The following is a 24,882-nucleotide window of genomic DNA, read 5'->3' on the forward strand; positions in this document are numbered from 1 at the left end:
ACCGAAGATCACAGTATGCACTAGACAGCAGTGGACAAAACTGTGTAGTGAAAAACGTCTGCATTTCCAATGTCATCATCCCCGCGAGAGTTTAACAGGTGCGATAATTGAAAATCCCCATGTTATTTTTCCATAGAAAAAATCTCAAGGTACCGGATCTCCTTATTTGGGCAAAGATGGTGGCTTTTTTGTAGGCGAACTTCATGTCTATGGAATGAAATGGTGCCCACTTCCGCCTCCTATCTGGGCGTGATCAGTGACGAGTAATCGGTTTAGACCAGTGTAGAAGCAGCAGAAGCAGTGTGCCGTTGATAACAGGTGGCCTGCGCAATTAGCGGAGACAGGTCAGGTCAGGACGGACAGGTCGTGAACAAAGTTACTTTGAATGTAATTGGCTTTCATTCTAGTCATTTTTGTTGTTTGAGCGCTGAGAGTAAACCTGCCACAAACAGTAACTCTGTAAGAAGGAACAATTCAGTATATTTTACAGAGGACAGAGGACTTGTGTATTATTGCAGTCAGAATCCTTCAGTATTATGTTTGGAACCTTCAGTATTATGTTTGGAACCTTCTGTCTGGCCCCAGTCTCCAGTAGTCTCTTAGGCTTAGTTCACACTGGCAGTCGAAATCCGATTTTTTGTTTATCTGAATTGTATCTAGCTTGAATTTTGGGTAGTCTGAACGGCACAAAACCGCATGAAATGCTGATTCGCATCACATACGGAGGTGGTTTCAATATCACTATCGGATATGACTCAATCTGAACAGTCGAACCACTTGAATAGGATTTCAACGTGCCCCTTTCGTCATTGCGACAAACAATTGCAACGGAATTCTGAGTGACGGAAGTGATTGATTGATTGATTCAGCGCGTGCGCCAGGGCTACCAGCAAAACAAAAACCAACGTCAGTCGTACCCATCATCAAGCGCAGCTAGTGCGGCTGCAAGCAGCTCAATCCGAAGCAAAAAAGCTTACAGCACCCGGTATTCCCAGGCGGTCTCCCATCCAAGTACTAACCGGGCCCTACGCTGCTTAGCTTCCGAGATCAGACGAGAGCGGGCGTGCTCAGCGCGGTATGGCCGTAAGCGATTAACTCCCCACTCGGACCCAGTCATCAAGCGCAGCTGGTGCGGCTGCAGGCAGCTCAATCCAAAGCAAAACGCTTACAGCACCCGGTATTCCCAGGCGGTCTCCCATCCAAGTACTAACCGGGCCCTGCGCTGCTTAGCTTCCGAGATCAGACGAGAGCGGGCGTGCTCAGCGCGGTATGGCCGTAAGCACTTAACTCCCCACTCGGACCCAGTCATCAAGCGCAGCTGGTGCGGCTGCAAGCAGCTCAATCCAAAGCAAAACGCTTACAGCACCCGGTATTCCCAGGCGGTCTCCCATCCAAGTACTAACCGGGCCCTGCGCTGCTTAGCTTCCGAGATCAGACGAAAGCGGGCGTGCTCAGCGCGGTATGGCCGTAAGCGATTAACTCCCCACTCGGACCCAGTCATCAAGCGCAGCTGGTGCGGCTGCAAGCAGCTCAATCCAAAGCAAAACGCTTACAGCACCCGGTATTCCCAGGCGGTCTCCCATCCAAGTACTAACCGGGCCCTGCGCTGCTTAGCTTGTGAGATCAGACGAGAGCGGGCGTGCTCAGCGCGGTATGGCCGTAAGCGATTAAATCCCCACTCGGCCCCAGTCATCAAGCGCAGCTGGTGCGGCTGCAAGCAGCTCAATCCAAAGCAAAACGCTTACAGCACCCGGTATTCCCAGGCGGTCTCCCATCCAAGTACTAACCGGGCCCTGCGCTGCTTAGCTTCCGAGATCAGACGAGAGCGGGCGTGCTCAGCGCGGTATGGCCGTAAGCGATTAACTCCCCACTCGGACCCAGTCATCAAGCGCAGCTTGTGCGGCTGCAAGCAGCTCAATCCAAAGCAAAACGCTTACAGCACCCGGTATTCCCAGGCGGTCTCCCATCCAAGTACTAACCGGGCCCTGCGCTGCTTAGCTTCCGAGATCAGACGAGAGCGGGCGTTTTCAGCGCGGTATGGCCGTAAGCGATTAACTCCCCACTCGGACCCAGTCATCAAGCGCAGCTGGTGCGGCTGCAGGCAGCTCAATTTAAAGCAAAACGCTTACAGCACCCGGTATTCCCAGGCGGTCTCCCATCCAAGTACTAACCGGGCCCTGCGCTGCTTAGCTTCCGAGATCAGACGAGAGCGGGCGTGCTCAGCGCGGTATGGCCGTAAGCGATTAACTCCCCACTCGGACCCAGTCATCAAGCGCAGCTGGTGCGGCTGCAAGCAGCTCAATCCAAAGCAAAACGCTTACAGCACCCGGTATTCCCAGGCGGTCTCCCATCCAAGTACTAACCGGGCCCTGCGCTGCTTAGCTTCCGAGATCAGACGAGAGCGGGCGTGCTCAGCGCGGTATGGCCGTAAGCGATTAACTCCCCACTCGGACCCAGTCATCAAGCGCAGCTGGTGCGGCTGCAAGCAGCTCAATCCAAAGCAAAACGCTTACAGCACCCGGTATTCCCAGGCGGTCTCCCATCCAAGTACTAACCGGGCCCTGCGCTGCTTAGCTTCCGAGATCAGACGAGAACGGGCGTGCTGAGCGCGGTATGGCCGTAAGCGATTAACTCCCCACTCGGACCCAGTCATCAAGCGCAGCTTGTGCGGCTGCAAGCAGCTCAATCCAAAGCAAAACGCTTACAGCACCCGGTATTCCCAGGCGGTCTCCCATCCAAGTACTAACCGGGCCCTGCGCTGCTTAGCTTCCGAGATCAGACGAGAGCGGGCGTTTTCAGCGCGGTATGGCCGTAAGCGATTAACTCCCCACTCGGACCCAGTCATCAAGCGCAGCTGGTGCGGCTGCAGGCAGCTCAATTTAAAGCAAAACGCTTACAGCACCCGGTATTCCCAGGCGGTCTCCCATCCAAGTACTAACCGGGCCCTGCGCTGCTTAGCTTCCGAGATCAGACGAGAGCGGGCGTGCTCAGCGCGGTATGGCCGTAAGCGATTAACTCCCCACTCGGACCCAGTCATCAAGCGCAGCTGGTGCGGCTGCAAGCAGCTCAATCCAAAGCAAAACGCTTACAGCACCTGGTATTCCCAGGCGGTCTCCCATCCAAGTACTAACCGGGCCCTGCGCTGCTTAGCTTCCGAGATCAGACGAGAGCGGGCCTGCTCAGCGCGGAATGGCGGTAAGCGATTAACTCCCCACTCGGACCCAGTCATCAAGCGCAGCTGGTGCGGCTGCAAGCAGCTCAATCCAAAGCAAAACGCTTACAGCACCCGGTATTCCCAGGCGGTCTCCCATCCAAGTACTAACCGGGCCCTGCGCTGCTTAGCTTCCGAGATCAGACGAGAGCGGGCGTGCTCAGCGCGGTATGGCCGCAAGCGATTAACTCCCCACTCGGACCCAGTCATCAAGCGCAGCTGGTGCGGCAAGCAGCTCAATCCAAAGCAAAACGCTTACAGCACCCGGTATTCCCAGGCGGTCTCCCATCCAAGTACTAACCAGGCCCTGCGCTGCTTAGCTTCCGAGATCAGACGAGAGCGGCCCTGCTCAGCGCGGTATGGCGGTAAGCGATTAACTCCCCACTCGGACCCAGTCATCAAGCGCAGCTGGTGCGGCTGCAAGCAGCTCAATCCAAAGCAAAACGCTTACAGCACCCGGTATTCCCAGGCGGTCTCCCATCCAAGTACTAACCGGGCCCTGCGCTGCTTAGCTTCCGACATCAGACAAGAGCGGGCGTGCTCAGCGCGGTATGGCCGCAAGCGATTAACTCCCCACTCGGACCCAGTCATCAAGCGCAGCTGGTGCGACAAGCAGCTCAATCCAAAGCAAAACGCTTACAGCACCCGGTATTCCCAGGCGGTCTCCCATCCAAGTACTAACCGGGCCCTGCACTGCTTAGCTTCCGAGATCAGACGAGAGTTTTTTTTTTTTTTTTTTTTGTCTCTTTTATTAATAAACATTTCTCAATTTTTCCAAAACATTCACTTTTGTTTACATTCACTCATTCAGTCATAAATGTACTGTAATAAATAGATGTGTTCAACATATAATAAATACATACAGTAGTCATTTGAAAAGAATTAAACAGGCAAAAATATTAAGAACATTTCGGTAAAACTATTTTAAGGCCATCCCATGTAATATGGATAAAAGAGTTTTTTGAAGCAAACATTTGGTTAAAGGCATCCAGATCATAATTTAAAAGAAAATAGGTATACAGTGTATCTAAAACTTTCTTAAAATTAACCTCAAACAATTTGCATATGTCCAACTTTCTTTTCTTTTCTTTTGCCACCGTCCTCCTGACCCACACTGCATGTCTAGCCACTGATAAAACTATGTTCACTGCCTGGTTCTTTCTTTTTCTCGCTTTATTTGGGATCCCAAATAAAAACATAATTTCCCAGTTAGCCGACACATTTTCTTTTTCTTCACCAAAGTCAATAACCATCTTTTGAATCTTTTCCACAAAACAAGTCAAGTCATCACAATAAAAAAACATATGCTTTAAACCCTCTCTTTCTTTCCCACACACTTTACATTTGTCATCAGTTGCTAAACCCATTTTGAATAGCCTCATTTCATTAAAAATGCAATTATGTGCTAAAAGAAAGTCAAAGTTTTCTAGAAGTGGACATTTAAAAGCCATTCTTATGTTTTCCCATATGTTTTTTGTTTCTATATCTGGATAGAGGGTTTTCCAATAGTTATTCGCTCTTGGATGTATAAAAGCTTTTTCTCTAAAACATGAATAGAACTGTCTTAATGTACCCCACTCCAAATTGTTCTGACTGTTTTTAAAACTAATTGTCGTTTTCTCTGTTTCACTCGGCACTTTATTATCTATTGTTTTCAACCACCTCTCTGGGATAACACCTTTTATTTTTTCCAATTCTTTTTTTATTTTTTCCACTTCATAATGCTCGTCGGCTCTCTTCAACTCATCTATAAAACCCTGGAATGGTAGAAGCCCTGGTTTTATCTCATAAAAAAGATCTCTGATTGTTCTAAAACCTGCTTCAAACCAACTCCTAAAATAAAACTCCCGATTTCCAATCATCAAATTTGGATTTAAAAACAATGGTTGATTTAAAAATTGCTCCCTCCCGTCTACCTCTATTTTAACATGCTCTAAAAAATCCCCCCAGGCCCTTAAAACTTCTCTATAAAAGTCTGGGATGCCGACTGTCATATATTCTTTTGTTTTCATTAAAAAGACTGAAGGTCCCATCTTGAAAATGCTGTCAATAAAATACATCATTGTTTTGGCCCACTCTTTACTCTCTGCCCCCATAAAATTCTTCACTGCTTTAACTCTGAGGGCCTTCAGTCTGATAAAAGGGTCAAGCAATCCCAGACCACCCTCCTCCACCCTTCCAATCAGAGTCTCATAGCTGATCTTAGATGGCTTACCGTCCCAAATAAAATCTAAAACCATGGTTTTAAAAACCTTTAAAACTGGGAATGGCAGGCTGACTGAGCCGAGGACGTACCAGATTTTTGACAAAAACAGGGTATTAATTACCAAAATTTTTCCCTTAAGAGTCAGATTCCTCCTCTTCCAAAAAGCCAATTTTCCTTTCATATTCCCGATTATCTCCTCCCACATTTGATCTGTTGTTAATCTTTCATTTGTCCCTACTCTGACCCCCAAAATGTTCAAACTATCTCTAACTTCCTGGAAGGGCAACGTCCTCAGGAGCACACTATCCTCTCCAATCCTCATGTACTCCGTCTTGCCCGCATTCATTAAGGCACCAGAACCTTTGCAGTAAATCTTTAAAACCTCCATTGCTCTAACAATACTTTCTTCATCTTTTAAAATCAAAGTTGTATCATCTGCATATTGATATATTTTCACTTCTTTAAAATCTTTAAGGTCTACATTTATTCCTCTTATTCCACTGTCAGCACTGATTGCTAGGCCTAAAGGCTCTGCAACTAAACTGTATAAAAGTGCTGACAGTGGACAACCTTGTCTGATCGACCTTGTTAAAAAAACAAAGTCTGTTAAAAAACCATTACATTTTACACAACTCATGGCATCTGAGTAGAGACATCTCAGACATTTGATAAAACTTTCCCCAAAATCAAATTTTTCTAAAATGGCAAATAAAAAGTCATGTTCCACTCTGTCAAATGCTTTTTCTAAATCAATACTTATGATGAATCCACTGTGTTTCTCCTTTTCTAAAAACCAAATCTTGTCTCTTACACTATTGACATTGTCTGAGATGTCTCTACCCAGTACTGCATATGTCTGATTGGTTTCAATGATTGCGGGCAAGACCCTCTTCAGCCTGTTAGCCATAACTTTTGCTAAAATCTTATAGTCACAGTTTAAAAGGCTTATTGGTCTAAAATTCCTAAGGTCTTCTTTGTCTCCTTTCCTTTTGTAAATTATTTTTATCACCCCTTTTTTCATAGAAGGACTTAGGCTACCATCTTTCCAGCACTCTTCATAAACCTGTGTTAAAATGGGTGTTAAAATGGGTGTTAAAACACATTTAAAACACTTGTAAAATTCACACGGTAAACCATCTAAGCCAGGACTTCTACCATTCTTCATTTCAGTTATTGCATTTTCTATTTCATTTACAGTTATACTTTTGTCACACATTTCTCTATCATCATCACTCACTTTTCTTTGAATATTGTTTAATAAAAACTCTTTTGCTTCTTCCTCTATTCCTTGTTTTTTAAAAAGAACTTCATAAAAACTGTGAATTTCTTTTAGAATCATTTCTTTATCTGTTATTCTCCTCCCTTCTTTATCTTTGATTCCTCTAATCTCTTCAGATTTCTGTCTGCTTTTTTCTAAGTTGAAGAAAAATTTTGTACATTTTTCTCCTTCTACCATATATTTTGCTCTACTTCTGATCATTGCACCCTTAAGTTTTTCTTCCTCAAATTTCTTAAGTTCTTCCTGTAATTCCACGATTTTATTTATATCCTCTCCCCTTTCCTCTACTTTTCCCAGCTCTTGTTCTAATTGATCCTTTAGTACATTTTCTCTTATTCTTTTGTTTCTTCTTGCTATTTTGCAGAATGTTACTGTGTATTTCTTTATCTCATATTTTAAATTATCCCACCATATTCGTAGACATCCTTTGTACATGTTCATTTCTTCTTTCTTCTTTAAGATAAGTTGCTGCATCTCCAATTTATAGAAGTTATCCTCTAAAACCTCTGTATTTAAAAGCCATACTCCAGGACCTCTTTCCACCTTATTAAAATCCAACTGTAGTTCCATAAAATCATGATCACTAAAATAACATTTCTTATAAAATATTTTTTTCACATCCCCCTCCCATTCATTGTTCACTAAAACCATATCTATTCTGCTTTGTTTTATCTTTTCCATTACAATTTGCATTCTACTATATTTTCTGACATCTTTATTTCTTGTTCTCCAGGCATCTTGTAAATTATGTTTTATCATTAAGTTCTCCAGCTCCCTTCTCCCTTTATCAGTTCTATACACCATTTGTTCATTTATATCTTCTCTTTTCATCACAGTATTGAAATCACCCATAACAACCACATTGTCCCAACCTCCCATTAACACATTCAATTTTTTAAAAAACTCTTCTTTTTCTAATTCCTCATTTGGTGCATGTATATTGCATATGGTGACTTTTTCATTTTCTTTTTCAATTTGTATTGTTAAAATCTTCCCTTCATTGTCACTATATATTTCTTTCAGCGCCCCACATGTTTCTCTTTTAATTAAAACAGCCAAACCTCTGCCTTGCCTTCTACTGACATTGTAAAACACTTCACCATCCCACCTTTTCCTAAAACCTTCACCAATCTCCTTAGTCCAATTCGTCTCTTGTAATAAAATAATTTGATTTCTTTCAGTCACCTTTATTAGTTTATCTAGTTTTGTTGGATTCACCCCACCTCTCATATTAATTGAAATAAAATCCCAGCCCATTAAAATAATAAATAGAAATAAAAACCATAAATATTTAAAACCCATCATTTTAAGAAATATCGGTCTCCTCTCCTCCTAATTGTACAACCAATTTCTTTTTTCTCCTTTTTTCTTGATTCTCTAAAACTCCCTTTATGTTTAATTGTGCCTGCTTCGGTTTTACCCGTGGTTGTTTAAAAGACAATACATTAGATACAAACCCACCCTCTTCATCCACGTCTCTCATTCTTTTCCGGTCTTCTTTTTGATTAAAATCTGTGTCCATGTCTTCGTTTTGACGTTCCTCCACCTGCCCCCTCCCTGCGCACTCAGCCCCCTCTTTGTCGTTGCAACCGGCACCCTCATCCATCAGTGCTGCAATGTCCAAGCCCAAGTTCAAGTGGTCCGATACTGGGGAGGGCGCCGGCTCTCTCTGAGGCTGGGCGCAGGGGATGCCCTCCTCCTCGGTGCTGGGGCTGCCCGTAGACAGCAGTGGGGCTGAATCCTCATCCTCCGCCTCCGCTGCCCCCACGCTCGCGCACTCTTCCCCGTCATTCTCTTCCTCGTCCTCTGACGTGCGGCACGTGCATCTAATGTCTGCGCGGCGGCAAACGGGACACTTGAGGGCGGTACACTCCCGGGCATAATGTCCCTGGAGGCACTCGCGGCAGGTGAACTCGGGGCAATTTCGGAAGACGTGCCCCGGTCCCATACACTGTCTGCAAATTTTCACCTGCTTGTCGTGAATCACCCTACAGTAACGCGGCCCCGCTGCCGTATCGAACTTCACGCTATACGGCAACGAAGCCACTTCTTTCGGGAATTTCACCTTTATGAAGCGAGTGCCATCCGCTATTGCCGTGCCCGGGTAGAACCGTCTCCTCAGCGGGAGGATGGGCTCCACTCCCCACTTTGCCAACTTGTCCAGCACCTCACCATCAGTTGTATATGGGGACAGGTGGAGAAATGAGACCATTATTTCTGTTTTAAAAAGTCTTCGGACTCCCACCCACACTCCCTCATAAAAAAATCCCTCATCTAAAATATCCAAACAGTCAATTGATTCAAATGTGGCTTCAAACTGCTTGTTGCCTACAGGCGTAAGGGCCAAGAGTTTCGCCACCCCCACCTCTTTCTCGATGATCTTGATGAGCTTCATTACATTTATGTCTGTGATATTTTCTGTTTCTAAAATGATCGTCAATTCTCTTAAGTATACCCGTTCTTTTGCTTGCTTTTGGTTATCATCATTCCGTTTGCGTCGTTGCTCTTTTGATTCCTCCATTACATTTGCAGTAGCCTATTCTCCTCAGCCATCGCTATTTCCTTTTGATTTTTTTCCTTCATTATTCCACCATTTGCATTTCCACACATGTTTAATCCATTATCATTATCTTTTCCTCTTTCATTTAGTCCCATATTCGGTAAGTTATCCATCGGTTCATTTAAATCCACCTTCCTTCCTTCTGTGTCAGACATGTTTGAATCGGTTTGCTTTCTCATATCCCTTGAATCCAGTCCTTTGTTTGTTACCTTTGTATCAGTCCGTTTATCATCTTGTTTTAATCCAGTGTCCGTTTTTTTGTCATTAAATCCATTCCTGTTTTCTTTAACCCTTTAATTCCTTTATGTTCGTGTAAATCCGTTTGTTCATTCATTGATTTTTGGTTGCCATGTTGTTCTGCCATTTTCACTGAAAAAAGCTCCCCCAGACAGATAAACTGTCGGGTTTGCCTCCAAAAACCACAAAGTAAATTTAGAAAGTAACTAACTTATACAAAAAACAAAACTTTCGCAAAAAAATAAGAAAAACAAAAACTTGAGGGAGCCTTCCTCCCTCCACTGCAGCCAGCAGATCTCACTAGCCAACTTCCTAGATCGAGAGCGGGCGTGCTCAGCGCGGTATGGCCGTAAGCGATTAACTCCCCACTCGGACCCAGTCATCAAGCGCAGCTGGTGCGGCTGCAAGCAGCTCAATCCAAAGCAAAACGCTTACAGCACCCGGTATTCCCAGGCGGTCTCCCATCCAAGTACTAACCGGGCCCTGCGCTGCTTAGCTTCCGAGATCAGACGAGAGCGGGCGTGCTCAGCGCGGTATGGCCGTAAGCGATTAACTCCCCACTCGGACCCAGTCATCAAGCGCAGCTGGTGCGGCTGCAAGCAGCTCAATCCAAAGCAAAACGCTTACAGCACCCGGTATTCCCAGGCGGTCTCCCATCCAAGTACTAACCGGGCCCTGCGCTGCTTAGCTTCCGAGATCAGACGAGAGCAGGCGTGCTCAGCGCGGTATGGCCGTAAGTGATTAACTCCCCACTCGGACCCAGTCATCAAGCGCAGCTGGTGCGGCTGCAAGCAGCTCAATCCAAAGCAAAACGCTTACAGCACCCGGTATTCCCAGGCGGTCTCCCATCCAAGTACTAACCGGGCCCTGCGCTGCTTAGCTTCCGAGATCAGACGAGAGCGGGCGTGCTCAGCGCGGTATGGCCGTAAGCGATTAACTCCCCACTCGGAACCAGTCCTCAAGCGCAGCTGGTGCGGCTGCAAGCAGCTCAATCCAAAGCAAAACGCTTACAGCACCCGGTATTCCCAGGCGGTCTCCCATCCAAGTACTAACCGGGCCCTGCGCTGCTTAGCTTCCGAGATCAGACGAGAGCGGGCGTGCTCAGCGCAGTATGGCCGTAAGCGATTAACTCCCCACTCGGACCCAGTCATCAAGCGCAGCTGGTGCGGCTGCAAGCAGCTCAATCCAAAGCAAAACGCTTACAGCACCCGGTATTCCCAGGCGGTCTCCCATCCAAGTACTAACTGGGCCCTGCGCTGCTTAGCTTCCGAGATCAGACGAGAGCGGGCGTGCTCAGCGGTATGGCCGTAAGCGATTAACTCCCCACTCGGACCCAGTCATCAAGCGCAGCTGGTGCGGCTGCAAGCAGCTCAATCCAAAGCAAAACGCTTACAGCACCCGGTATTCCCAGGCGGTCTCCCATCCAAGTACTAACCGGGCCCTGCGCTGCTTAGCTTCCGAGATCAGACGAGAGCGGGCGTGCTCAGCGCGGTATGGCCGTAAGCGATTAACTCCCCACTCGGACCCAGTCATCAAGCGCAGCTGGTGCGGCTGCAAGCAGCTCAATCCAAAGCAAAACGCTTACAGCACCCGGTATTCCCAGGCGGTCTCCCATCCAAGTACTAACCGGGCCCTGCGCTGCTTAGCTTCCGAGATCAGACGAGAGCGGGCGTGCTCAGCGCGGTATGGCCGTAAGCGATTAACTCCCCACTCGGACCCAGTCATCAAGCGCAGCTGGTGCGGCTGCAAGCAGCTCAATCCAAAGCAAAACGCTTACAGCACCCGGTATTCCCAGGCGGTCTCCCATCCAAGTACTAACCGGGCCCTGCCCTGCTTAGCTTCCGAGATCAGACGAGAGCGGGCGTGCTCAGCGCGGTATGGCCGTAAGCGATTAACTCCCCACTCGGACCCAGTCATCAAGCGCAGCTGGTGCGGCTGCAAGCAGCTCAATCCAAAGCAAAACGCTTACAGCACCCGGTATTCCCAGGCGGTCTCCCATCCAAGTACTAACCGGGCCCTGCGCTGCTTAGCTTCCGAGATCAGACGAGAGCGGGCGTGCTCAGCGCGGTATGGCCGTAAGCGATTAACTCCCCACTCGGACCCAGTCATCAAGCGCAGCTGGTGCGGCTGCAAGCAGCTCAATCCAAAGCAAAACGCTTACAGCACCCGGTATTCCCAGGCGGTCTCCCATCCAAGTACTAACCGGGCCCTGCGCTGCTTAGCTTCCGAGATCAGACGAGAGCGGGCGTGCTCAGCGCGGTATGGCCGTAAGCGATTAACTCCCCACTCGGACCCAGTCATCAAGCGCAGCTGGTGCGGCTGCAAGCAGCTCAATCCAAAGCAAAACGCTTACAGCACCCGGTATTCCCAGGCGGTCTCCCATCCAAGTACTAACCGGGCCCTGCGCTGCTTAGCTTCCGAGATCAGACGAGAGCGGGCGTGCTCAGCGGTATGGCCGTAAGCGATTAACTCCCCACTCGGACCCAGTCATCAAGCGCAGCTGGTGCGGCTGCAAGCAGCTCAATCCAAAGCAAAACGCTTACAGCACCCGGTATTCCCAGGCGGTCTCCCATCCAAGTACTAACCGGGCCCTGCGCTGCTTAGCTTCCGAGATCAGACGAGAGCGGGCGTGCTCAGCGCGGTATGGCCGTAAGCGATTAACTCCCCACTCGGACCCAGTCATCAAGCGCAGCTGGTGCGGCTGCAAGCAGCTCAATCCAAAGCAAAACGCTTACAGCACCCGGTATTCCCAGGCGGTCTCCCATCCAAGTACTAACCGGGCCCTGCGCTGCTTAGCTTCCGAGATCAGACGAGAGCGGGCGTGCTCAGCGCGGTATGGCCGTAAGCGATTAACTCCCCACTCGGACCCAGTCATCAAGCGCAGCTGGTGCGGCTGCAAGCAGCTCAATCCAAAGCAAAACGCTTACAGCACCCGGTATTCCCAGGCGGTCTCCCATCCAAGTACTAACCGGGCCCTGCGCTGCTTAGCTTGGTACGCTGGCGAGAAGAAGAGAGAGGGAGTGTACGCTGGCGCGTTTTGGCTGCCGCTGCTCAAGTCGTTCAAGTCGCTCAACTACTGATTTTTTGATCGTATTTTAGCTTTAACTTTTATCCCTCACAAACTTTTAGAAGAACTCGGGACCTTACTTTGATTACAGCCCTCACTTGGATTGTTTATACCCATCAAGTTAGAAAAACTCTGGATTACTGCCCTTCGTTTGGATTGTTTACACAAATCAATATCTGACCAACCTGAAGCGCTTTTCCATCGTCTTCACGCACTTGACTGGAGTTCACCGTAAGAGGTTTTCTGGCGTCTGCTCCATGGTCTGGCTTGTTCTCCTATATCTGTCTGCTGTCCATCTGTGGGACCCTTGCACGGGGCTTGTTAGCGGCGCAGGTCACGGAAGAGCGGGCCACCGATTAACTGGCTACTAGCGGGTTGTCGGTTGGCTGGCGGCTTCCTACTGGTGACGGTATCGCTAGCTGCCCGGGTCGCCCTGCCAGCATTGTTGGACCATTGGCGGTCGGGCTACCGGCTGACTGGCTACTAGCTAGCGGGTTTGCTGTTGGCTGGCTGCTAAGTGGTACCAACCTTGTTTGGCCAGCGGTTAGCGAGGCTAGGTGGCATCCGTCCTTGGTCGGCATGGCGTTAAGTTATTCCTTCTCACAACTCCATAACCTCAACCGCGTGTTCACTCCTGGACTTAACATCCCCATTGTAAATGAACTTGGACTTCTGCGTCGCACTCGGTTTACCCATCGTAGTACACGCAGAAACTTTGTTTACCACCTGCAGCCCGGACAGTGCATTCCTTCCATCTGGACGCCCGTCGCAAAACTGTCACGTCATCAGAGCGCTGCCACCCGGAGACCACTTATTTCTAAACTGGACGGAAAACGTGGAGTGGATCACAGCCTACTCCGGCCCCTACAGAGACATTCCCCCACCACCTCCCCAGCCCCATCCATTAAAATCAAGCTTTTTAATGCACAATCCCTTAATAATAAGGCATCTTTTATCCACGATCACATTTTACATGAAAAAATAGATTTCATGTGCCTAGTTGAGACCTGGCAACAACCAGAGGCTTACTCAAGTCTAAATGAAGCTTGCCCCCCTGGCTACACCTATCTCAGCAAGGCGCGCACCACAGGCCGTGGTGGTGGCCTTGCCGTAGTGCACCGGGAAGACTTTGAACTGTCCACTCTGTCCCTACCTGTTCATCTATCATTTGAATGCCTAGCGTTTAAATGCAAGCCGCCACATTCCCTCACAGTTCTCCTGATTGAAATACATGACCTCCTCACAACACTCTGCACAAGCCCAGGGAAAATCATCATACTTGGTGATTTCAACATTCATGTAAACAATACTCCATCCTATTCTGTAGCTGAACTCCTCAATCTCATTGACAGTCTCAACCTCACCCAACACGTCAATGTCCCAACACACTCCAAAGGCCACACCCTTGATTTAGTGATCACAAATTGCACCTCCATCAGCAATCTCTCTGTGCACGATCTGGGTGTTTCCGACCACAAGGCCATCTCAATGGAGCTACCCACCCTGTCCCCTCTCAACAAGCTCAGCAGACAAATCCATTTCAGGAACCTTAAAAACATCAACACAGGCATCCTGACTGCTGATCTCCAACATCTCTCCGCTGCCAACCCCTCTTCAGTCACTGAGTCTGTGGATCTCTACAACTCATCACTCGCCACTCTTCTGGACCATCACGCCCCACTCAAGCCTAGAACTGTCACCTTTGCACGCTCAGCCCCCTGGTACACTGGTGAGCTACGCTTGCTCAAAAGAACTGGCCGTGTCCTTGAACGCCGCTTCAAGGACTCTGGGCTTGCGGTCCACAAGCTAGCTCACCGGGAACATCAGAGGGCCTACAGCAAGTCCCTCAGCGATGCACGCTCACAGTTCTACTCCAACCTCATCAACAATAGCCCTGGTAACTCCAAGAAACTTTTCTCAACCATAAATCATCTCCTAAATCCCCAGACCCCCCTACACTCCGTTAATACGCAGGAGCGGTGCAACAGCTTCATCTCCTTCTTCAAAACAAAGGTAGACAACATCCGCTCCACTCTCTCCGGCCCCTCTACCTCCATGTCCCCCCCTCCCTCTGCCCCCCCTGCATCTCCAGGCGATTCGGCAGGCCTTCAGTCCTCTCAGCTTCTCTGCTGCTTCACCAACATCACACAGCATGACACTGAAAACATCCTGAGACAGATGAAGCCCTCCACCTGTGCCCTGGACCCATTTCCCTCCACTCTCATAAAAGATCACTCTTCTGCAATAAGTCCCTTGATCACCAATATCATCAATCAGTCCCTCCAGTCCGGCCATGTCCCCACATCCTTGAAAACTGCTGTCATCAAGCCACTTCTCAAAAAGCCCACTCTTGACCCAGAACCACCTGCCAACTACCGCCCCATCTCCAATCTCCCTTTCCTTTCGAAAGTGTTGGAAAAGGTGGTCTCTGCTCAACTCCATAAACACCTCACCACAAATAACTTATATGAGAAGTTTCAGTCTGGTTTTCGCCCTGGCCACAGTACGGAAACTGCCCTGGTCAGGGTCACAAATGACCTGCTGCTGACAGCTGATGCTGGCTCTCCATCACTTCTCATCCTCCTTGACCTCACTGCAGCATTCGACACAGTTGACCACCACATCCTTCTACAACGCCTCCACTCCTCCATCGGACTTTCTGGCTCCACCCTGGCTTGGTTCACATCATATCTCACGGACAGAACAGAATATGTATCCCTGGCAGGTGCAAATTCAGCCACACACTCCGTCACCTGTGGGGTCCCTCAAGGTTCAGTCCTAGGCCCCACCCTCTTCACTCTGTACATGCTCCCCCTTGGTGATGTCATCAGCCGGCATGGAATGTCTTTCCATTGCTATGCTGATGACACCCAACTCTATATAAAAACTAACCAAACACCCTCTGCAGCCCTATCCACAGTTTCCACCTGCCTGGAGGAGATAAAGGCGTGGATGACGGCAAACTTCCTACAACTCAACAGTTCTAAAACAGAAGCTATCCTTGTTGGCACTCCACACCAGATCCGGGCATCCACTATCACCAGCATCCCCCTCCCCGGTCATGACATCCACCTCTCTCCCTCAGTCACAAATCTGGGTGTCAAGATGGACCCTCACCTGACTTTTGAGGCACACATCAAACATCTGTGCAAAACCTCCTTCTTCCACCTCAGAAACATTGCCAAACTCCGCCCTTCACTCACTCTCCCCGATGCCGAGAAACTTGTCCACGCCTTCATCTCCTCCAGGCTGGACTACTGCAACGCACTCCTCATCGGGATCCCCAGCAAGAACATCCAGCAGCTGCAGTATATCCAAAACTGCGCTGCCAGGATCCTGATGAGGGTGCGGAAATTCCAGCACATTACACCCATCCTCAAATCCCTCCATTGGCTTCCGGTTCAGCTCAGGATTGAATACAAAATTTCCCCTCTGTCACACCAGTGTCTCCATGGCTCTGCCCCCCTTTACCTCAAAGAACTCATCCCCCCCCACTCCTCCTCACGTCATCTCCGGTCTGGACAGTCAAACCTCATCCAACAAAAAAGAACAAAGCTAAAAACTATGGGTGACTGAGCTTTCAGCTCTGCTGGACCCAGTCTGTGGAATGCCCTCCCTGACCATCTAAAGGCTGGCTTACATTGCACGATTTTGGTCTGTTTTAACAGTCGGCGACTACATTTCCAAAATCGGGCGGAAATCTTGAGAGTTGTGCTAGAATCGCAGCGCGCTCCCGTCATCTAAATCGTTTAGTGTAAGGTGCCAATCTTAGCGGTTTTAAGTCCGTCGGAGGCAGTCTTCCTCTAGTTTTGCCGTTACGACAATATCAAACATGTTTGATATTATCGGAAGTCTTTTCAGTCGTGGCTCATGCAAATAGTGACGTGAACATTAAAAACCAATAGTAACCTCTCGCGAACATGAAAACGGAAGGGGCAAAATAGGCGACAGCTGTAGCCTGTATGATTACTTGTTATTTCATTTCTTATAATTTATTAGTCGGCTATTCTACGTGACAGAACAACTGTATGTCTGTTAGTGATGTCACACTATCAAACAATGCTGCAGAAATGCGAAAGAAATACTTTGATATGAGTAGCCTATCATGTGAGTTCCTGTTGATGATGACGTATAGCCTAGTGCACGATGGAAATAATTTGAAGGAATCTAGCAGCAGTCTTGTAAATAGTGACCACAGTCTTTGCAAAATCCTAATCTGAGACTGGCTTGTGACTAGTCTGTGACTAAAAACTCAATGAATTGTCTTTAGATGTGAGAGGGTCTGAGACTGTAGTCTTTCAAAAATCTTTTCCAAATCTTTGCAAAGTCTGGCAATGTAAGGTAGGCTTAAGGGCACCACAGACTGTGGACTCTTTTAAAAAAGGCCTGAAGACGCATCTGTAACGGGGGGAACGTGCTTGTGTTATGAACATTGACTGATGGTAGGGGGCGGGGCTGGACTGTGATTACGTTGTGGCGTGTATGTGGTTTGTGCAATCTGTTACAGGTGTATCCAAGAACCCCTGATGACGGACCTGCGCAGTTGGGGGTTTGAGGATTTAAAACTTTCATGGCGGCTCTCGACAGCGCGATTTCTTGTTGGCAACTGGCGCCCGCAAGAGAGAGGCCCGACGAAACTTGGGCTACAAGCTGTGTAAGGACTACTTCAGCGCACTCGAGGAGAGGAGGCCCGGTGAACGACTCACAGACTGGAGTACAACGCACCCCTCATCTACGTGAGCTTTATACAGACTGGAATACAACGCACTCTACTTGGCTACGTGAGCGACATACATACTGGAATACAACGCACTCTACTTGGCTACGTGAGCGACATACATACTGGAATACAACGCACTCTACTCATCTACGTGAGCGACATACAGACTGGAATACAACGCACTCAAGTGTCTACGTAGAGGGAAGTAACTCGACCATTCCCCGATGAGTGAGTGGGCTGCTATCGCGGCTGTTTATGTGTGTTGATTTCTGCCTTCTACCCCGTAGCCCCGAGGACTGCCGATCCGAGCTGAGGAGGACAACAAAGAGTTACAACGCACTCTATACCTGACGCTAAAGGGAAGTAGCTTACGCCTAGCCTAACCACTGTTCGGTGGCCTAGCTTTCTGTTTTCGGTGTGGTTCCTGATTGCTGTTCCTCCCCTACAGCCCTGTCCTTGTGTGTACGGGGAAGCGTGCGTTTGCTGCCAAGAGAAGCGGATGCGAGCCATAACGAGAGGACTATCGAGTGTCGGGCCAGGACGGACTGTTGCGACGGCCAACCAGCATACTACTACCGCGGCCACTGGGCGGAATCCCGGAGGAACAGCTGGGTCGTGAGTGGTGCATGGACTGTCCCCGTAGCCCTTGTTAGCCCCCTCTGTATGAACTGTGGTGTCCAGTTGGTTAGCCTAATTATCAGGTCTGTCTGCCCATGGTGCTAGTTATAAATCTTATTTATCATTGGTGGTTGCTATGGGTCCAGCCTACTGCTATCGTGTTGAATGTCACTAGTAATTTGCTGTGTTTTGCCGTGACATGTTTTGAACTGTGATTCACCTTATTACCATCTGCTGTTATGCCCTTTTGTAATTTGCTGTGAGGACTTGAAATTGTGTGCCGTGTTGTGACCTCACCTTAACTAGTGGATTCACACTGTGTAGCTTGTTGGCAGCCCGAGACCCCGCTCTCCTTTAGAGGGCGCCAGAATATAGTTGATTCATACTGGTTATAATTAAGATCGCTCTGTAGCATTTAGCTGATTCATACTGGAGATAATTTAGATTGCTTGATAGCATTTAGCTGATTCATACTGGAGATAATTTAGATTGCTTGATAGCATTTAGCTGATTCATACTGGAGATAATTTAGATTGCTTTATAGCACCTAGCTGATTCACACTGGTTACAGACCTCATATATTGTTTTTAGTAAAGACTATAGCATAGCTACTAGTGATGCGCGGTTCAGCCCATTACCCGCGGATATCCGCGGGTTTACCCGCGGGTCGGGCGGATTTGGGTAGGCCTAATAGTTTTTTTCTAAATATTGCGGGTGGGTCGGGTCAAAAAAGTAAAAATGCACATTTCTCACTTGTTAACTTCCGACATATTAGGTGGCGATGCGCCTGCAATACAGGAGGTGTGGTCGAGCGCAAAACATAATTTCTCCTAAATTCAGCACCCAATTGCGCCATGCGTGACTGACTGAAAAAGTCAATCGCGCATTCGCTACTTTATGGACATGGAGCATAGACATATATACATAGACACCGCATTGGGCTCTAGAACGTACGGCAAGAGCGCCGCCATATTGCTAGGGGCAATGTCGACCGATAGATCAATGGAAGCCTATGGAGAAACAGGTGTCTCAGAGTGGAAATGATAGGATAACAGACCCTGTGGGCTTTGTACAAATCGTAGCGCCTTCTAAACATATGGTAATGGCCTTGTACATGTAAAATCGCACGTTTATGTTTTCTGTTGTTGTATTTGACAGTCTTATAAAGGCTTGTAGAGAACAGGTTTGAGTTGGCTAATAGTACTGACTAGTGTGGCAAGGCTAATTTCACGTCAGTTAACTATGGTTTTGTTGTGAATTGAAGGCAAATTAATTCTGAAACGTAACGTTACTCATGTAGTCACTTTATTATAATAGTATTCATACAGTCTTAACCTGTCTAATTTTATGAAAGTAAGTTAGCCTACCTGTTAGCTCGTTGCTGCCATGGCATAACGTAACGTAAGCAGCCAGCCACGGCAGGATAACTTCAGAAAAGTGTCAATTTCTTTGCCCAATTGAATTGTTAAACCTTACATTTTCTGGGGTCATGTAAAGGCAAACGTTTCCACTTGTCAAACGATATCCGTATGATCTGTGTCCTGTTACTGTTGTCAAATGTCGTCATTTGAATGTTGGTTGTCAGACAGCTTGCAGTAGTAGTGAAATGGTAACATTCGAACTTCGAAGTGGCAGAACTGACGGCATCTCCTATTTTAAACCATCAAAACGGCCAAAAGTCATCGTTTTTTTAATGAAACGATTTTATGTCAAATATTTAAATAAATCCGACAATATATTTTAATGAGTTTGGGTGTGTTTTTAATTGTTCTCATCAAAATGTTTATTTTTTCTCCACGTAAATAGTGTTATTTTTTTGTTTTCTTCACGTAGTTTAGCTAGGCTACTTGTAACCATGACATATAATTTATGCCCATCGATTGAAATATTTATGAGTTTTGAGGACTTTACAGCCCAAAACTCCTCAGCTCACCATAGGTCTCCATTCATTTACGGGGGAATGTTGCCCCTACCAATATGGCGGCCGTATTCCACGTTCGTTCTAATAGAACTCAACGGACAATGCGGTATCTACCTATATATATCTATGACATGGAGCCTAATGATCTGGGATATCGAAGGTTGTGCACAATGCGAGAACACCTCGCTTCTGTCATAGGCTACACGAATAAACAGCTGTGCTTGTTAAATGCTTGGCCGTGTTAAACGCAAAAGTAGGCTAGCCTATGAAGTCGCAAGGGGAAATATGAATGGAAACTTGTTATGAAGATGAGATTTAACACTAGCTATGTCTAGGCTGCAGATTATGAATGGTGTGGAGGAGCGCAGATTGTCAAAATGACCGATCATTGTAACCCGCTGTTGTCCTCATGTGGGCTAATTAGGCTAGGAAAGACGTTAAATGCGTTTTTTCCTTTCCGCGGGTCGGGTCGGATTTGGGTCACAATTCGAACATATTTTTGCGGATTGGGCGGGGCGGTTTGGATCTCCTGAAAAGTCGGGTTGGGGCGGGTTTTAAAAAAAGCCCACCCGCGCATCACTAATAGCTACCCCCGCTCTGCCTCTGGTGGTCAGACTGTATTAGTGCTATACTGGTTGGACGTGATTGTGATTTTAAAAACCTTGTAACTTAAATAAACTTGACTTTTATAAAAGTATTCTCGTGTTGTGTGTGTGCCTCAAGGGTCTGCTTTTCCAGCCTGCTTACCGTTACACATCTTTTTAGAAAAGCTTTTAACTAAAATACTCTCATCTGCTTTTATATGCTGGTTTTTAGTTTAATTTTATATGATCGTTTTTAGCTTGTTTTATATGCTGGTTTTAGCTTAATTTTATCTGCTTGTTTTAATTCTTCTGTTAATTGTATCCTGTTTTTTGGGTGTGTGTGTGCATTGTAGCACTTTGAGGTCATTGATTTGGTGTAAAGTGCAATACAAATAAAATGTATTATTATTATTAGCTTCCGAGATCAGACGAGAGCGGGCGTGCTCAGCGCGGTATGGCCGTAAGCGATTAACTCCCCACTCGGACCCAGTCATCAAGCGCAGCTGGTGCGGCTGCAAGCAGCTCAATCCGAAGCAAAACGCTTACAGCACCCGGTATTGCCAGGCGGTCTCCCATCCAAGTACTAACCGGGCCCTGCGCTGCTTAGCTTCCGAGATCAGACGAGAGCGGGCGTGCTCAGCGCGGTATGGCCGTAAGCGATTAACTCCCCACTCGGACCCAGTCATCAAGCGCAGCTGGTGCGGCTGCAAGCAGCTCAATCCAAAGCAAAACGCTTACAGCACCCGGTATTCCCAGGCGGTCTCCCATCCAATTACTAACCGGGCCCTGCGCTGCTTATCTTCCGAGATCAGACGAGAGCGGGCTTGCTCAGCGCGGTATGGCCGTAAGCGATTAACTCCCCACTCGGACCCAGTCATCAAGCGCAGCTGGTGCGGCTGCAAGCAGCTCAATCCAAAGCAAAACGCTTACAGCACCCGGTATTCCCAGGCGGTCTCCCATCCAAGTACTAACCGGGCCCTGCGCTGCTTAGCTTCCGAGATCAGACGAGAGGGGGCGTGCTCAGCGCGGTATGGCCGTAAGCGATTAACTCCCCACTCGGACCCAGTCATCAAGCGCAGCTGGTGCGGCTGCAAGCAGCTCAATCCAAAGCAAAACTCTTACAGCACCCGGTATTCCAAGGCGGTCTCCCATCCAAGTACTAACCGGGCCCTGCGCTGCTTAGCTTCCGAGATCAGACGAGAGCGGGCGTGCTCAGCGCGGTATGGCCGTAAGCGATTAACTCCCCACTCGGACCCAGTCATCAAGCGCAGCTGGTGCGGCTGCAAGCAGCTCAATCCAAAGCAAAACGCTTACAGCACCCGGTATTCCCAGGCGGTCTCCCATCCAAGTACTAACCGGGCCCTGCGCTGCTTAGCTTCCGAGATCAGACGAGAGCGGGCGTGCTCAGCGCGGTATGGCCGTAAGCGATTAACTCCCCACTCGGACCCAGTCATCAAGCGCAGCTGGTGCGGCTGCAAGCAGCTCAATCCAAAGCAAAACGCTTACAGCACCCGGTATTCCCAGGCGGTCTCCCATCCAATTACTAACCGGGCCCTGCGCTGCTTAGCTTCCGAGATCAGACGAGAGCGGGCGTGCTCAGCGCGGTATGGCCGTAAGCGATTAACTCCCCACTCGGACCCAGTCATCAAGCGCAGCTGGTGCGGCTGCAAGCAGCTCAATCCAAAGCAAAACGCTTACAGCACCCGGTATTCCCAGGCGGTCTCCCATCCAAGTACTAACCGGGCCCTGCGCTGCTTAGCTTCCGAGATCAGACGAGAGGGGGCGTGCTCAGCGCGGTATGGCCGTAAGCGATTAACTCCCCACTCGGACCCAGTCATCAAGCGCAGCTGGTGCGGCTGCAAGCAGCTCAATCCAAAGCAAAACTCTTACAGCACCCGGTATTCCCAGGCGGTCTCCCATCCAAGTACTAACCGGGCCCTGCGCTGCTTAGCTTCCGAGATCAGACGAGAGGGGGCGTGCTCAGCGCGGTATGGCCGTAAGCGATTAACTCCCCACTCGGACCCAGTCATCAAGCGCAGCTGGTGCGGCTGCAAGCAGCTCAATCCGAAGCAAAACGCTTACAGCACCCGGTATTGCCAGGCGGTCTCCCATCCAAGTACTAACCGGGCCCTGCGCTGCTTAGCTTCCGAGATCAGACGAGAGGGGGCGTGCTCAGCGCGGTATGGCCGTAAGCGATTAACTCCCCACTCGGACCCAGTCATCAAGCGCAGCTGGTGCGGCTGCAAGCAGCTCAATCCAAAGCAAAACGCTTACAGCACCCGGTATTCCCAGGCGGTCTCCCATCCAAGTACTAACCGGGCCCTGCGCTGCTTAGCTTCCGAGATCAGACGAGAGCGGGCGTGCTCAGCGCGGTATGGCCGTAAGCGATTAACTCCCCACTCGGACCCAGTCATCAAGCGCAGCTGGTGCGGCTGCAAGCAGCTCAATCCAAAGCAAAACGCTTACAGCACCCGGTATTCCCAGGCGGTCTCCCATCCAAGTACTAACCGGGCCCTGCGCTGCTTAGCTTCCGAGATCAGACGAGAGCGGGCGTGCTCAGCGCGGTATGGCCGTAAGCGATTAACTCCCCACTCGGACCCAGTCATCAAGCGCAGCTGGTGCGGCTGCAAGCAGCTCAATCCAAAGCAAAACGCTTACAGCACCCGGTATTCCCAGGCGGTCTCCCATCCAAATACTAACCGGGCCCTGCGCTGCTTAGCTTCCGAGATCAGACGAGAGCGGGCGTGCTCAGCGCGGTATGGCCGTAAGCGATTAACTCCCCACTCGGACCCAGTCATCAAGCGCAGCTGGTGCGGCTGCAAGCAGCTCAATCCAAAGCAAAACGCTTACAGCACCCGGTATTCCCAGGCGGTCTCCCATCCAAGTACTAACCGGGCCCTGCGCTGCTTAGCTTCCGAGATCAGACGAGAGGGGGCGTGCTCAGCGCGGTATGGCCGTAAGCGATTAACTCCCCACTCGGACCCAGTCATCAAGCGCAGCTGGTGCGGCTGCAAGCAGCTCAATCCGAAGCAAAACGCTTACAGCACCCGGTATTCCCAGGCGGTCTCCCATCCAAGTATTAACCGGGCCCTGCGCTGCTTAGCTTCCGAGATCAGACGAGAGCGGGCGTGCTCAGCGCGGTATGGCCGTAAGCGATTAACTCACCACTCGGACCCAGTCATCAAGCGCAGCTGGTGCGGCTGCAAGCAGCTCAATCCAAAGCAAAACGCTTACAGCACCCGGTATTCCCAGGCGGTCTCCCATCCAAGTACTAACCGGGCCCTGCGCTGCTTAGCTTCCGAGATCAGACGAGAGCGGGCGTGCTCAGCGCGGTATGGCCGTAAGCGATTAACTCCCCACTCGGACCCAGTCATCAAGCGCAGCTGGTGCGGCTGCAAGCAGCTCAATCCGAAGCAAAACGCTTACAGCACCCGGTATTCCCAGGCGGTCTCCCATCCAAGTACTAACCGGGCCCTGCGCTGCTTAGCTTCCGAGATCAGACGAGAGGGGGCGTGCTCAGCGCGGTATGGCCGTAAGCGATTAACTCCCCACTCGGACCCAGTCATCAAGCGCAGCTGGTGCGGCTGCAAGCACCCGGTATTCCCAGGCGGTCTCCCATCCAATTACTAACCGGGCCCTGCGCTGCTTAGCTTCCGAGATCAGACGAGAGCGGGCGTGCTCAGCGCGGTATGGCCGTAAGCGATTAACTCCCCACTCGGACCCAGTCATCAAGCGCAGCTGGTGCGGCTGCAAGCAGCTCAATCCAAAGCAAAACGCTTACATCACCCGGTATTCCCAGGCGGTCTCCCATCCAAGTACTAACCGGGCCCTGCGCTGCTTAGCTTCCGAGATCAGACGAGAGGGGGCGTGCTCAGCGCGGTATGGCCGTAAGCGATTAACTCCCCACTCGGACCCAGTCATCAAGCGCAGCTGGTGCGGCTGCAAGCAGCTCAATCCGAAGCAAAACGCTTACAGCACCCGGTATTCCCAGGCGGTCTCCCATCCAAGTATTAACCGGGCCCTGCGCTGCTTAGCTTCCGAGATCAGACGAGAGCGGGCGTGCTCAGCGCGGTATGGCCGTAAGCGATTAACTCACCACTCGGACCCAGTCATCAAGCGCAGCTGGTGCGGCTGCAAGCAGCTCAATCCAAAGCAAAACGCTTACAGCACCCGGTATTCCCAGGCGGTCTCCCATCCAAGTACTAACCGGGCCCTGCGCTGCTTAGCTTCCGAGATCAGACGAGAGCGGGCGTGCTCAGCGCGGTATGGCCGTAAGCGATTAACTCCCCACTCGGACCCAGTCATCAAGCGCAGCTGGTGCGGCTGCAAGCAGCTCAATCCGAAGCAAAACGCTTACAGCACCCGGTATTCCCAGGCGGTCTCCCATCCAAGTACTAACCGGGCCCTGCGCTGCTTAGCTTCCGAGATCAGACGAGAGGGGGCGTGCTCAGCGCGGTATGGCCGTAAGCGATTAACTCC

General features: G+C 49.4%; 38 non-coding genes and 11 pseudogenes across 38 annotated transcripts; all 49 read right to left on the minus strand.

The window, feature by feature from the left end:
• Positions 1-970: 970 nt before the first annotated feature.
• LOC134093166 (5S ribosomal RNA) lies at positions 971-1,089 on the minus strand. Its single transcript, XR_009940327.1, has one exon. It is a non-coding gene; the product is annotated as a 5S ribosomal RNA (ribosomal RNA).
• A 73-nt stretch (positions 1,090-1,162) lies between these two features.
• LOC134093116 (5S ribosomal RNA) lies at positions 1,163-1,281 on the minus strand. The gene has a single exon (XR_009940291.1). It is a non-coding gene; the product is annotated as a 5S ribosomal RNA (ribosomal RNA).
• Positions 1,282-1,354: 73 nt separating this feature from the next.
• On the minus strand, positions 1,355-1,473 carry LOC134093174 (5S ribosomal RNA). The gene has a single exon (XR_009940335.1). It is a non-coding gene; the product is annotated as a 5S ribosomal RNA (ribosomal RNA).
• A 73-nt stretch (positions 1,474-1,546) lies between these two features.
• On the minus strand, positions 1,547-1,665 carry LOC134093121 (5S ribosomal RNA; annotated as a pseudogene).
• Positions 1,666-1,738: 73 nt separating this feature from the next.
• LOC134093127 (5S ribosomal RNA) lies at positions 1,739-1,857 on the minus strand. Its single transcript, XR_009940296.1, has one exon. It is a non-coding gene; the product is annotated as a 5S ribosomal RNA (ribosomal RNA).
• Positions 1,858-1,930: 73 nt separating this feature from the next.
• Positions 1,931-2,049, minus strand: LOC134093110 (5S ribosomal RNA). Its single transcript, XR_009940285.1, has one exon. It is a non-coding gene; the product is annotated as a 5S ribosomal RNA (ribosomal RNA).
• A 73-nt stretch (positions 2,050-2,122) lies between these two features.
• On the minus strand, positions 2,123-2,241 carry LOC134093136 (5S ribosomal RNA). The gene has a single exon (XR_009940297.1). It is a non-coding gene; the product is annotated as a 5S ribosomal RNA (ribosomal RNA).
• A 73-nt stretch (positions 2,242-2,314) lies between these two features.
• LOC134093146 (5S ribosomal RNA) lies at positions 2,315-2,433 on the minus strand. The gene has a single exon (XR_009940307.1). It is a non-coding gene; the product is annotated as a 5S ribosomal RNA (ribosomal RNA).
• Positions 2,434-2,506: 73 nt separating this feature from the next.
• Positions 2,507-2,625, minus strand: LOC134093179 (5S ribosomal RNA). Its single transcript, XR_009940340.1, has one exon. It is a non-coding gene; the product is annotated as a 5S ribosomal RNA (ribosomal RNA).
• Positions 2,626-2,698: 73 nt separating this feature from the next.
• Positions 2,699-2,817, minus strand: LOC134093155 (5S ribosomal RNA). Its single transcript, XR_009940316.1, has one exon. It is a non-coding gene; the product is annotated as a 5S ribosomal RNA (ribosomal RNA).
• A 73-nt stretch (positions 2,818-2,890) lies between these two features.
• Positions 2,891-3,009, minus strand: LOC134093149 (5S ribosomal RNA). The gene has a single exon (XR_009940310.1). It is a non-coding gene; the product is annotated as a 5S ribosomal RNA (ribosomal RNA).
• A 73-nt stretch (positions 3,010-3,082) lies between these two features.
• On the minus strand, positions 3,083-3,201 carry LOC134093128 (5S ribosomal RNA; annotated as a pseudogene).
• Positions 3,202-3,274: 73 nt separating this feature from the next.
• LOC134093171 (5S ribosomal RNA) lies at positions 3,275-3,393 on the minus strand. The gene has a single exon (XR_009940332.1). It is a non-coding gene; the product is annotated as a 5S ribosomal RNA (ribosomal RNA).
• Positions 3,394-3,463: 70 nt separating this feature from the next.
• On the minus strand, positions 3,464-3,582 carry LOC134093132 (5S ribosomal RNA; annotated as a pseudogene).
• A 73-nt stretch (positions 3,583-3,655) lies between these two features.
• On the minus strand, positions 3,656-3,774 carry LOC134093125 (5S ribosomal RNA; annotated as a pseudogene).
• A 6,147-nt stretch (positions 3,775-9,921) lies between these two features.
• LOC134093150 (5S ribosomal RNA) lies at positions 9,922-10,040 on the minus strand. The gene has a single exon (XR_009940311.1). It is a non-coding gene; the product is annotated as a 5S ribosomal RNA (ribosomal RNA).
• A 73-nt stretch (positions 10,041-10,113) lies between these two features.
• Positions 10,114-10,232, minus strand: LOC134093189 (5S ribosomal RNA). The gene has a single exon (XR_009940350.1). It is a non-coding gene; the product is annotated as a 5S ribosomal RNA (ribosomal RNA).
• A 73-nt stretch (positions 10,233-10,305) lies between these two features.
• LOC134093151 (5S ribosomal RNA) lies at positions 10,306-10,424 on the minus strand. The gene has a single exon (XR_009940312.1). It is a non-coding gene; the product is annotated as a 5S ribosomal RNA (ribosomal RNA).
• A 73-nt stretch (positions 10,425-10,497) lies between these two features.
• Positions 10,498-10,616, minus strand: LOC134093172 (5S ribosomal RNA). The gene has a single exon (XR_009940333.1). It is a non-coding gene; the product is annotated as a 5S ribosomal RNA (ribosomal RNA).
• A 73-nt stretch (positions 10,617-10,689) lies between these two features.
• LOC134093133 (5S ribosomal RNA) lies at positions 10,690-10,806 on the minus strand (annotated as a pseudogene).
• A 73-nt stretch (positions 10,807-10,879) lies between these two features.
• Positions 10,880-10,998, minus strand: LOC134093152 (5S ribosomal RNA). Its single transcript, XR_009940313.1, has one exon. It is a non-coding gene; the product is annotated as a 5S ribosomal RNA (ribosomal RNA).
• Positions 10,999-11,071: 73 nt separating this feature from the next.
• On the minus strand, positions 11,072-11,190 carry LOC134093153 (5S ribosomal RNA). Its single transcript, XR_009940314.1, has one exon. It is a non-coding gene; the product is annotated as a 5S ribosomal RNA (ribosomal RNA).
• A 73-nt stretch (positions 11,191-11,263) lies between these two features.
• Positions 11,264-11,382, minus strand: LOC134093178 (5S ribosomal RNA). Its single transcript, XR_009940339.1, has one exon. It is a non-coding gene; the product is annotated as a 5S ribosomal RNA (ribosomal RNA).
• Positions 11,383-11,455: 73 nt separating this feature from the next.
• On the minus strand, positions 11,456-11,574 carry LOC134093154 (5S ribosomal RNA). The gene has a single exon (XR_009940315.1). It is a non-coding gene; the product is annotated as a 5S ribosomal RNA (ribosomal RNA).
• A 73-nt stretch (positions 11,575-11,647) lies between these two features.
• Positions 11,648-11,766, minus strand: LOC134093156 (5S ribosomal RNA). Its single transcript, XR_009940317.1, has one exon. It is a non-coding gene; the product is annotated as a 5S ribosomal RNA (ribosomal RNA).
• A 73-nt stretch (positions 11,767-11,839) lies between these two features.
• On the minus strand, positions 11,840-11,956 carry LOC134093126 (5S ribosomal RNA; annotated as a pseudogene).
• A 73-nt stretch (positions 11,957-12,029) lies between these two features.
• Positions 12,030-12,148, minus strand: LOC134093157 (5S ribosomal RNA). Its single transcript, XR_009940318.1, has one exon. It is a non-coding gene; the product is annotated as a 5S ribosomal RNA (ribosomal RNA).
• Positions 12,149-12,221: 73 nt separating this feature from the next.
• On the minus strand, positions 12,222-12,340 carry LOC134093158 (5S ribosomal RNA). Its single transcript, XR_009940319.1, has one exon. It is a non-coding gene; the product is annotated as a 5S ribosomal RNA (ribosomal RNA).
• An 8,602-nt stretch (positions 12,341-20,942) lies between these two features.
• On the minus strand, positions 20,943-21,061 carry LOC134093111 (5S ribosomal RNA). The gene has a single exon (XR_009940286.1). It is a non-coding gene; the product is annotated as a 5S ribosomal RNA (ribosomal RNA).
• A 73-nt stretch (positions 21,062-21,134) lies between these two features.
• LOC134093122 (5S ribosomal RNA) lies at positions 21,135-21,253 on the minus strand (annotated as a pseudogene).
• Positions 21,254-21,326: 73 nt separating this feature from the next.
• On the minus strand, positions 21,327-21,445 carry LOC134093113 (5S ribosomal RNA). Its single transcript, XR_009940288.1, has one exon. It is a non-coding gene; the product is annotated as a 5S ribosomal RNA (ribosomal RNA).
• Positions 21,446-21,518: 73 nt separating this feature from the next.
• Positions 21,519-21,637, minus strand: LOC134093112 (5S ribosomal RNA). Its single transcript, XR_009940287.1, has one exon. It is a non-coding gene; the product is annotated as a 5S ribosomal RNA (ribosomal RNA).
• A 73-nt stretch (positions 21,638-21,710) lies between these two features.
• On the minus strand, positions 21,711-21,829 carry LOC134093159 (5S ribosomal RNA). The gene has a single exon (XR_009940320.1). It is a non-coding gene; the product is annotated as a 5S ribosomal RNA (ribosomal RNA).
• A 73-nt stretch (positions 21,830-21,902) lies between these two features.
• LOC134093187 (5S ribosomal RNA) lies at positions 21,903-22,021 on the minus strand. Its single transcript, XR_009940348.1, has one exon. It is a non-coding gene; the product is annotated as a 5S ribosomal RNA (ribosomal RNA).
• Positions 22,022-22,094: 73 nt separating this feature from the next.
• On the minus strand, positions 22,095-22,213 carry LOC134093114 (5S ribosomal RNA). Its single transcript, XR_009940289.1, has one exon. It is a non-coding gene; the product is annotated as a 5S ribosomal RNA (ribosomal RNA).
• Positions 22,214-22,286: 73 nt separating this feature from the next.
• LOC134093123 (5S ribosomal RNA) lies at positions 22,287-22,405 on the minus strand (annotated as a pseudogene).
• A 73-nt stretch (positions 22,406-22,478) lies between these two features.
• LOC134093131 (5S ribosomal RNA) lies at positions 22,479-22,597 on the minus strand (annotated as a pseudogene).
• A 73-nt stretch (positions 22,598-22,670) lies between these two features.
• On the minus strand, positions 22,671-22,789 carry LOC134093160 (5S ribosomal RNA). The gene has a single exon (XR_009940321.1). It is a non-coding gene; the product is annotated as a 5S ribosomal RNA (ribosomal RNA).
• A 73-nt stretch (positions 22,790-22,862) lies between these two features.
• Positions 22,863-22,981, minus strand: LOC134093161 (5S ribosomal RNA). The gene has a single exon (XR_009940322.1). It is a non-coding gene; the product is annotated as a 5S ribosomal RNA (ribosomal RNA).
• Positions 22,982-23,054: 73 nt separating this feature from the next.
• LOC134093180 (5S ribosomal RNA) lies at positions 23,055-23,173 on the minus strand. The gene has a single exon (XR_009940341.1). It is a non-coding gene; the product is annotated as a 5S ribosomal RNA (ribosomal RNA).
• Positions 23,174-23,246: 73 nt separating this feature from the next.
• On the minus strand, positions 23,247-23,365 carry LOC134093115 (5S ribosomal RNA). Its single transcript, XR_009940290.1, has one exon. It is a non-coding gene; the product is annotated as a 5S ribosomal RNA (ribosomal RNA).
• Positions 23,366-23,438: 73 nt separating this feature from the next.
• On the minus strand, positions 23,439-23,557 carry LOC134093183 (5S ribosomal RNA). The gene has a single exon (XR_009940344.1). It is a non-coding gene; the product is annotated as a 5S ribosomal RNA (ribosomal RNA).
• A 73-nt stretch (positions 23,558-23,630) lies between these two features.
• LOC134093162 (5S ribosomal RNA) lies at positions 23,631-23,749 on the minus strand. The gene has a single exon (XR_009940323.1). It is a non-coding gene; the product is annotated as a 5S ribosomal RNA (ribosomal RNA).
• A 73-nt stretch (positions 23,750-23,822) lies between these two features.
• LOC134093117 (5S ribosomal RNA) lies at positions 23,823-23,941 on the minus strand. Its single transcript, XR_009940292.1, has one exon. It is a non-coding gene; the product is annotated as a 5S ribosomal RNA (ribosomal RNA).
• A 44-nt stretch (positions 23,942-23,985) lies between these two features.
• Positions 23,986-24,104, minus strand: LOC134093134 (5S ribosomal RNA; annotated as a pseudogene).
• Positions 24,105-24,177: 73 nt separating this feature from the next.
• Positions 24,178-24,296, minus strand: LOC134093129 (5S ribosomal RNA; annotated as a pseudogene).
• A 73-nt stretch (positions 24,297-24,369) lies between these two features.
• On the minus strand, positions 24,370-24,488 carry LOC134093184 (5S ribosomal RNA). Its single transcript, XR_009940345.1, has one exon. It is a non-coding gene; the product is annotated as a 5S ribosomal RNA (ribosomal RNA).
• A 73-nt stretch (positions 24,489-24,561) lies between these two features.
• LOC134093163 (5S ribosomal RNA) lies at positions 24,562-24,680 on the minus strand. The gene has a single exon (XR_009940324.1). It is a non-coding gene; the product is annotated as a 5S ribosomal RNA (ribosomal RNA).
• A 73-nt stretch (positions 24,681-24,753) lies between these two features.
• Positions 24,754-24,872, minus strand: LOC134093118 (5S ribosomal RNA). The gene has a single exon (XR_009940293.1). It is a non-coding gene; the product is annotated as a 5S ribosomal RNA (ribosomal RNA).
• Between the last annotated feature and the right edge of the window lie 10 nt (positions 24,873-24,882).

This window comes from Sardina pilchardus, chromosome 9, assembly GCF_963854185.1.
Source record: "Sardina pilchardus chromosome 9, fSarPil1.1, whole genome shotgun sequence".
Classification (NCBI taxonomy): Eukaryota; Metazoa; Chordata; class Actinopteri; order Clupeiformes; family Clupeidae; genus Sardina; species Sardina pilchardus.